We start from the raw sequence: 7,873 nt of genomic DNA on the forward strand, positions 1-7,873 counted from the left end.
GAATGTGTAAACCTGCTAAATCTGCAGGGGGTTGAATACAACTTGTAGGCACTGTACCTTTCGTGTGATGGACCTCCAGCATGTAGTGTCTGGGCCTGGCATAAAGCAAGGAACTTACAAAAAGCCCGCCCTTAAATATCCTGTGGGCGTGTAGGGGTAGCTCCGCCTGCACCAATGAGACTAGATGAACGCCTCCTCACACTGGGAGGCGGGGATATACCTCAGTGTCTCCCCGGCCGGAGTTCCCTGAACCCATAAAACAAGGATACTCCCCCCATATAACTTGTTCATGCTGACGTGCGCCGAAATCCTGCCCAAAAAGCCGAGTCACAGGGTGCTTAGTTAAAAATACCGCCCTCCACCCTGGTGACGTGGCGGCCACCTATTGGCGGTGCGCACAACAACTGTGCATTTTCGGTCGCACGAACAAGTGTGCTGATGTCGTTCGCCAAACAAATGTGCGCCCTACGTATGTCCGGTCACATGGCCATCCAAACGACCACGTGACCAAAACAAGGAGGACGGAGCCCTGCCCACCTGTACTCGTCACACGCTCAGTCGCACACAGGAACGCTGCCGGCAAAGAGCGCGCATGTGACCACACAGGACGTGCAATATGCTCCGCCCACCGCAACGTCACGCGCCCAGTCAAATTATTCAAGAGCACATACGTACTCATAAGGTAGCACCAGACGCATAGGAGACACCATTGCCAAGCATCACACGCACGATCAAGGAAGGGGGCCACCCTAAACTACATATGCCATGCCCATAGTTACACCACAATTATCATGCAGCGATTAAGTACCCCCAGCTAAGTGGTCACTGTTAACAATACCTGCTGCACAAAACTAATAAAGACTTATGTGGGCAAGACATATAATAAATATTCCTAGGCAATCATATCGCCTCCATAATCAAGGATGGAATTTTTTTATAAGAATATATGATAGAGCAAAGAAAGCTGGGCTAACTTGATAGGGGCAGATTGATCTAATTATAGTTTTGATGTCGATATTTAGAGTTTTTTATTTTTTGGAGGGGCCCATTAAAAGGCTGAGGTTCCTGAAGGGTGAATTTACAATGCACGCTAGACGATTTGTCCTATAATTTCTGTCAACTAGTGGACACTCATAATTGGAATTTAGGCAAGCATCCCCAAGGTACCACACCTGAGGCATGGAGGAAAAGGCAACAGTACACCAACAATAATATGGGATTCCAGTAAATACAAGAACCAAGAACAAAAAGTAGGCCAGAGTCCCTATAGCGTCCCTATAAGGCCCTAGGTAGCTCCTGCCTACCGACGGAGTGTAACAACACCTTAAAGTACCGGGTGCCCCTGTTCCACGGTGGCTATCCCTAAAGTCCCTAAGGGGCCCTCAAAACTACAAGAAACATCCAAAGGTAAGAATCTCATTAAGGCCTAATGGTGTCTGCGTCTTAAGGGTATGGATCCATCTGCATTCCCGTTGGAGAATTTTTCGATCCCAGTCCCCGCCCCGGGCCGGATAGTTTATCAAATCAATGCCCATAAATGTAAGGCCCGAAGTATTGCCATTATGGGCTATTTCCATATGCTTGGCCCAAGGGGTGTCTCTCTTGTTGGCTATGTCACGAAGATGTTCTCCGATACGCCTCCTCAACTCCCTACTCGTTTTGCCGACATATTTAAGACCACATCCACACCTCGCCTTATAAATCATGCCCCTTGAGCGGCAATTGATAAAAGCTCGAATCTGAAAAGAGTCCCCTGTCACAGAACTCGAAAATGCTTTTCCAACCTGGATATGTGGGCACGCGACACAGCCGCTACATCTAAAACAGCCCTTTAAGTCCAAATGCAGCCAGCCGACTTCCTTAGGACGGATAAAGTGGCTGTGCACGACCCTGTCGCCGATGGAACGACCCCTCCTAAAGGTGCATTTTGGAAAAGCACCCACTACATCACCTATGTCCACATCCATCCTTAGGATGGCCCAATGTCGCTCAAGAATTCGGCGCACTTCTGTGGAACAGTTGTTAAAGGTGGAGATAAAGCGAAACTTGCCATTCATCGTTTCATCCTTTTTTGTCGAGGAGACCAGTAAACTTGTCCTATCCCTTGATTGTGCTGTACGAAAAGCCTGAGATAGTACATGATCGGGATAACCCCTTTCTCTAAACCAGCAATGTAAATCATCAGCTTGGCGAGAGAAATTCAGGGGAGACGAACAATTCCGATGTGCCCGCAGGTATTGGCCCCTAGGGATGCCCGCCTTGAGAGGTCTGGGGTGGTTGCTCTCCCATCGCAGGAGTGAATTAGACGAAGTTGGTTTACGAAATGTTTTCGTCATGAGGGTTCCATCTGTATGCTTGGTGACCAAAATGTCCAAAAAGGGGAGTTCTTTCTCATCACTTTCTGCCGTGAAGCGAAGACCAAGGGGGTTGTTGTTTAGATCAGACACAAAATGAAGGAATGTCTCCTTAGTTCCCCGCCACAAGACGAACACGTCGTCTATGTAGCGGGTCCACAAGACGATGCTGTCCAAATGAAAAGGGGAATCCTCCCCAAAAATCAGGTTTTCTTCCCACCAACCCAGGAGCAAGTTAGCGTAAGAAGGTGCACATGGACAGCCCATGGCGGTGCCCCTGAGTTGGTGGAAGAAAAACCCATCAAACAAAAAGAAATTCCTGGTGAGACAGAATTCAAGCAATCTGAGAAGCCAAGCGTTATGTTTAAAAAGATGGCAGCCACGTCCCCTCAAAAAATACTCTACTGCTCTCAATCCATCACTGTGTACAATAGAGGAATATAGTGCTTCCACATCAATTGAACACAAAATGGTGTTTTCATCAAGTACCACGTCCTCGATTTTTCTCAAACAATCGGTTGAGTCCAAAGTGAATGAATTAAGAGCCCCAACAAATGGCTTCAAGATCTGATCCAGATAAATACCAATGTTCTGACAAAGGCCCCCCACCCCAGACACGATTGGTCTACCCCTCAGGGGTGTGAGGCCTTTGTGAACCTTAGGGAGGCAGTAAAAAGTAGCCAGGGTGGTATGTATAGGGAACAAAAAATCATATTCGTTCTTGTCTATGAGTTTGTCCTTTAACCCCTCAGAATAATTTTGAGTTCAGATTTAAATTCATTAAGGGGATTACTCAAAAGTTTCTTATAATTATTCTTATCTGTAAGGATAGTAAGGCACCACATCTCCCTATAATGTTCCACATCCTGCACCACAATGTTGCCCCCCTTATCAGAACTTTTAATGATGATCGACCGATCACATTCAAGGGTCTGTAAAGCTATCATTTCAGATTTAGTCAAATTGAACGTCTTATGTTTCTTTTTATGAGCCAATGATTCAAGGTCCCTTGAGACCTGCTCAACAAAGACGTCAATGGTGGATTGATCAAACAAATTGGGAGGCATACGGCTGCTCTTGTTCTTTAAGGAGGTAAAAGGACCCTCCCCACAGAGGTTCGGATCAGGATCAGATAGATGATATAGCAGGCATATATCTCCCAATAAGGTCTCAGGCACCCCCAACTCCTTACTGGCGCGCTGTTCCTCTTTAACAAAGTGTTTGTGTCACTTCAGCTTCCTGGCAAACAAATGTTAATCTTTGATGCCCTCAAAGAGTTGGAAGTCTGAAGTGGGAACAAAGGAAAGACCTTTGCTGAGGACGCACATCTCTTCAGCAGTAAGGGTGCGAGAGGACAAATTTAGGACCTGTGGCTGTCTGCTTGATTGGATGCTCGAGATTGGCTCCTCAGGTAATACCCCTGATCTAAAAAACGTATTTCAAAGAGATCAAGCAAGGTCTTCTCCATCATTTTGTTGCCGCGACCAGAGCGATCATCCTGAGAAAGTGGAAGTCGGGTGTAACCCCGACGATTCTAGAGTGGTTGGCGGAAATGGATCACATTTGCAGGATGGAGAAACTATCCTCCCACTCTGAGCTCCAACTGAGCAAATTTTTCAGATCTTGGACGCCGTGGCTTCTATTTAGAGAATCCGCTGATTTCGAGGTAATCGTTTCCTCTTAGAAACCAATCGCTTAATTTTTGCTCGGTTCGTGCTGAGAGGTGGAGTGTAGACCTCTTTAAACCGGTTGTGTTCCAAGGGAGACCCCAAGTCCCTCCTTCCCCACCCCCCTTCTGTTCCCCTCCTTCTCTTCTCTTTCTTTTTCTGATCTGTCTTTCCTCTAATTTGAATTCTTCTTTGCTCCTTCTAACATTCTTTCCTATTTCCAGTTTTTATTAATCTAAATTTAGTGCTTCAGAAATCAACATTCTTATTTTCATTGACTCATTACCGAAGTCCACATGGAGAATTGTGTGTACATGATCTTTTATTGCGATTGTCTTTATTTCCTTGATATGTGGAAGTATTCATGCACAAACTGAAAATATGCCACTTTTAGACAGTTACTTACACTTGATTTTGTATGATATTTTCTCTTTTTCAATAAACATTTTTGAAAAAAAAAGATACAGCAGAGTGAAGGCAGATAGCCGTAACGTACATGACTGAGGCAGTGATAGATCCAGGAAAGGGTTAAGGAGTAAGGGATGGGGTTTTTACCTAAGGAATGTGGTGGGGGGTCAGCGAGCAGGAGGAGAGATGGGGGGCAGGGGCCATATAAGAAATAGGTCCCATGTTAAGGTGTCATTCCTTTGTCCTGGACTCAAAGACTGAACCAGCAGTATGGATGCCTTGCTGAAGACTGTTCAGGCTGCGGCTTTGACGTGTAGGCCCGAATGGATTCAGGCCCAGCTAGATGAATTGCTGAAGAGTGCCCGGGATACAGCATCTGTCCCTTCTGAACTTTCTGAACATCAAACTCTAAGAAGATCAAGACCTCCTGAGAGACTAACTTCTGAAATGGCCAATAGGACTCACAATAGGATCATAAGTCCTTCTGTTACTTCTAGGAAAAGAGCAAAGCGCAGCACGGCCTCTGATCCTTCTTACAAACCAGGAAGGAAACTACAGTACAAGAATAACAAGGTACAGAGAAAAGAGCCAGATCATCTAACCAGAGAGACACCAAGAAGTGCAAGGAGAAAGTCCAGCTCTACTGAGGTGCCAGCCAGAGAAGCAGCCACACAAGCTACAACTGACGTGACGACAGCCCACCATGAATCCTTAGAACTTCCTCAACAAACTTTGCATCATTCTAGAGGACATCATACGGCCTCACCCCAGGAACTGAACCAACACGGGGGGATGGGCTTAGGACACACAACATTTCCGGATCCGGGTTCTCATTACACGAGGAGTGGTAGGAATCCAAAAAGACAACTGCGCAAAAGTACTTTAACCAGACAAAGACTTCATCGGCCGGCTCAGGAGTGGAGTCAGGCAATAAATCTACAGCTACAAGACTCAGAAGAGATTCCAGACAATGACTATGACACAGATAACGACTCCCCACTAGAGGGCAGCAGCACGCAGCACTTCAATAATGAAGGGGCTGTAGAGACTATAACTAATACGTCACGGACGGCTGGTCAACCTAGGACGCAGCCAGGTATTGGTGAGAACACTTTTTCTTGTCCTATATCTAGTGTAACAACACCTGTAATGAGTCCAGTGGGAGCAGTTGGGGGTACAGTTCCCGGCAATGTAGGATGGGATCTTAATTCAGTAGTACAGCAATTAGTGTCAGGGGTTAAGGAGGCTTTGAGTCAGTCTAGCTTACCCATAACTTCTTCTCCTATTGCTGCATGGTGTGGAAATGGTCGCCGGACATCGGAGGTGGTAAGTCAGTTGTGTGCTGATCCAGAGACACAGGAGGACGCAGTAATTTCACAAGGGGTTACATTAGCTGATGCAGCAAAAGGAGAATTATATGTATGTTTTGAGGGTCCTCTAGGAATTCATTTGAAACAGGAGGTTAGGGAAAAGATTTGGGCCGACGAATATGTGGAAATATTTTCATTATTGCCCTTAGAAAAATATAACTTGGATAGAGTAAGGTTTGATGAGAGGAAAAGAGAGGAACAAGAAAGACGGTATTGTCTCATCCCCCAAACATTTGCCAATTGGTTCCAGGCTTTTGCCATATTAGCAAGTGTAATAGGCCAAAAAACTCCTGAACATTGCTCTGCCTTATTTTGTTACATGAATTCTATCGGGGAGGCGCACCGTATGTATGGAGGTTTAGCATGGCTGCGCTATGATGAGCAGTTTCGCCAACGAAAGGCTGGTCGCCAAGGGATTCGTTGGGATCACAAAGATATTGGTTTATGGATGCGTCTCATGACAGCGCCACGTGGGGTTAATCAGCCCTTTCAGGGCTATGTCGGCAGATCATCAGCAATCGGATTGTCGGCAGCAAACAGAAAAGGTTGCTGCTGGCAGTTCAATGATAGCCAGTGCAGATTCGGAAACACATGCAGGTACAGACATGAATGCACCTTCTGTAGTGGAAACCATAGCCTATCAAAATGCTTTACACGAAATAAAACCCCAACAGCAGAGATTAACCAAAAAGGGGGAAACACCAATTAGACTCCGGGAGATGGTGGGCTATCTAAGCAGGTACCCAGATAGAAAAGCAGCACAATTGCTGGGGGAGGGTTTCTCAGAAGGTTTTAAGATCCCATCTACTTCAGGCCCATTAACCTGTTCTCGTAACCTTGCTTCAGCTTATACATATTCTCACATTGTCTCCACAAAACTAAACAAAGAAATTGACCTGGGCCGCATGGCAGGCCCATTCACCAAAATGCCAATAGAAAACTTAAGAGTCTCTCCATTGGGAGTGGTCCCAAAGAAGGAACCCAATAAGTTTAGGCTGATCCATCATCTGTCCTTCCCTCATGGAAGCTCAGTTAATGATGGAATCGATCAGGAACTTTGCACAGTCTCGTATACTTCATTTGATACAGCGATTGCATGGGTACAGAAGTACGGCAGAGGAGCTTTAATGGCAAAAACAGACATTGAAGCTGCCTTTAGACTCTTACCAGTCCATCCAGAAAGCTTCCATCTCTTGGGTTGTCAGTGGCAGGGAAGGTTTTATGTAGACTTGTGTTTACCCATGGGCTGCTCCATCTCATGCTCCTTGTTTGAATCATTTAGCACATTTTTGGAGTGGGTAGTAAAGAAGGAAGCCGGCGTGCGTTCTGTCCTGCATTATCTAGATGATTTCCTATGTATAGGTCCACCAAAGTCATTTGTTTGTGCTTCATTATTGTCAGCGATTCAGTCGGTTTTTAAGCGTTTCGGAGTACCGTTAGCATCAGATAAAACAGAAGGCCCGTCTACACTTATCAAGTTTTTAGGAATTTTGATTGACAGTGAGACAATGGAGTGCAGATTACCGGATGACAAGGTCAGTGATCTGCTGGAGGCAGTCAGAGAAGCTAGATCTCACCGTAAGATCAGATTAAAGGATCTACAATCGCTGTTAGGAAAAATGAACTTTGCGTGTCGCATTATTCCAATGGGTAGAGTTTTTTGTAGGCGCCTAGCTGCAGCTACCTCAGGCATAACCTTTCCACATCACTTTGTGCGGCTGGCTAGAACATTAAAGGACGATCTGGCGGTATGGGAACAGTTCTTAATGGAGTTTAATGGGAGGTCATTGTGGATCAGACCACCGGTTTCAAATTTTGATCTAGACATCCACACTGATGCAGCGGGGTCAACTGGTTTTGGTGCATATTGTTCTGGACAGTGGTGTGCAGATAGGTGGCCAGAGAGTTGGAGAAACAATGGGTTAACACGAAACTTAGTACTCCTTGAATTGTTCCCCATAGTGGTTGCTTGTGAAATTTGGTGCAATATTTTCCAAAACCGAAAAGTGAGATTTCATTGTGATAATTTGGGAGTTGTAGAAGTCATCAACAAACAATCAGCTTCTTCCCTGCC

This window comes from Anomaloglossus baeobatrachus, chromosome 6 (assembly GCF_048569485.1).
Source record: "Anomaloglossus baeobatrachus isolate aAnoBae1 chromosome 6, aAnoBae1.hap1, whole genome shotgun sequence".
NCBI classification, from domain to species: domain Eukaryota; kingdom Metazoa; phylum Chordata; class Amphibia; order Anura; family Aromobatidae; genus Anomaloglossus; species Anomaloglossus baeobatrachus.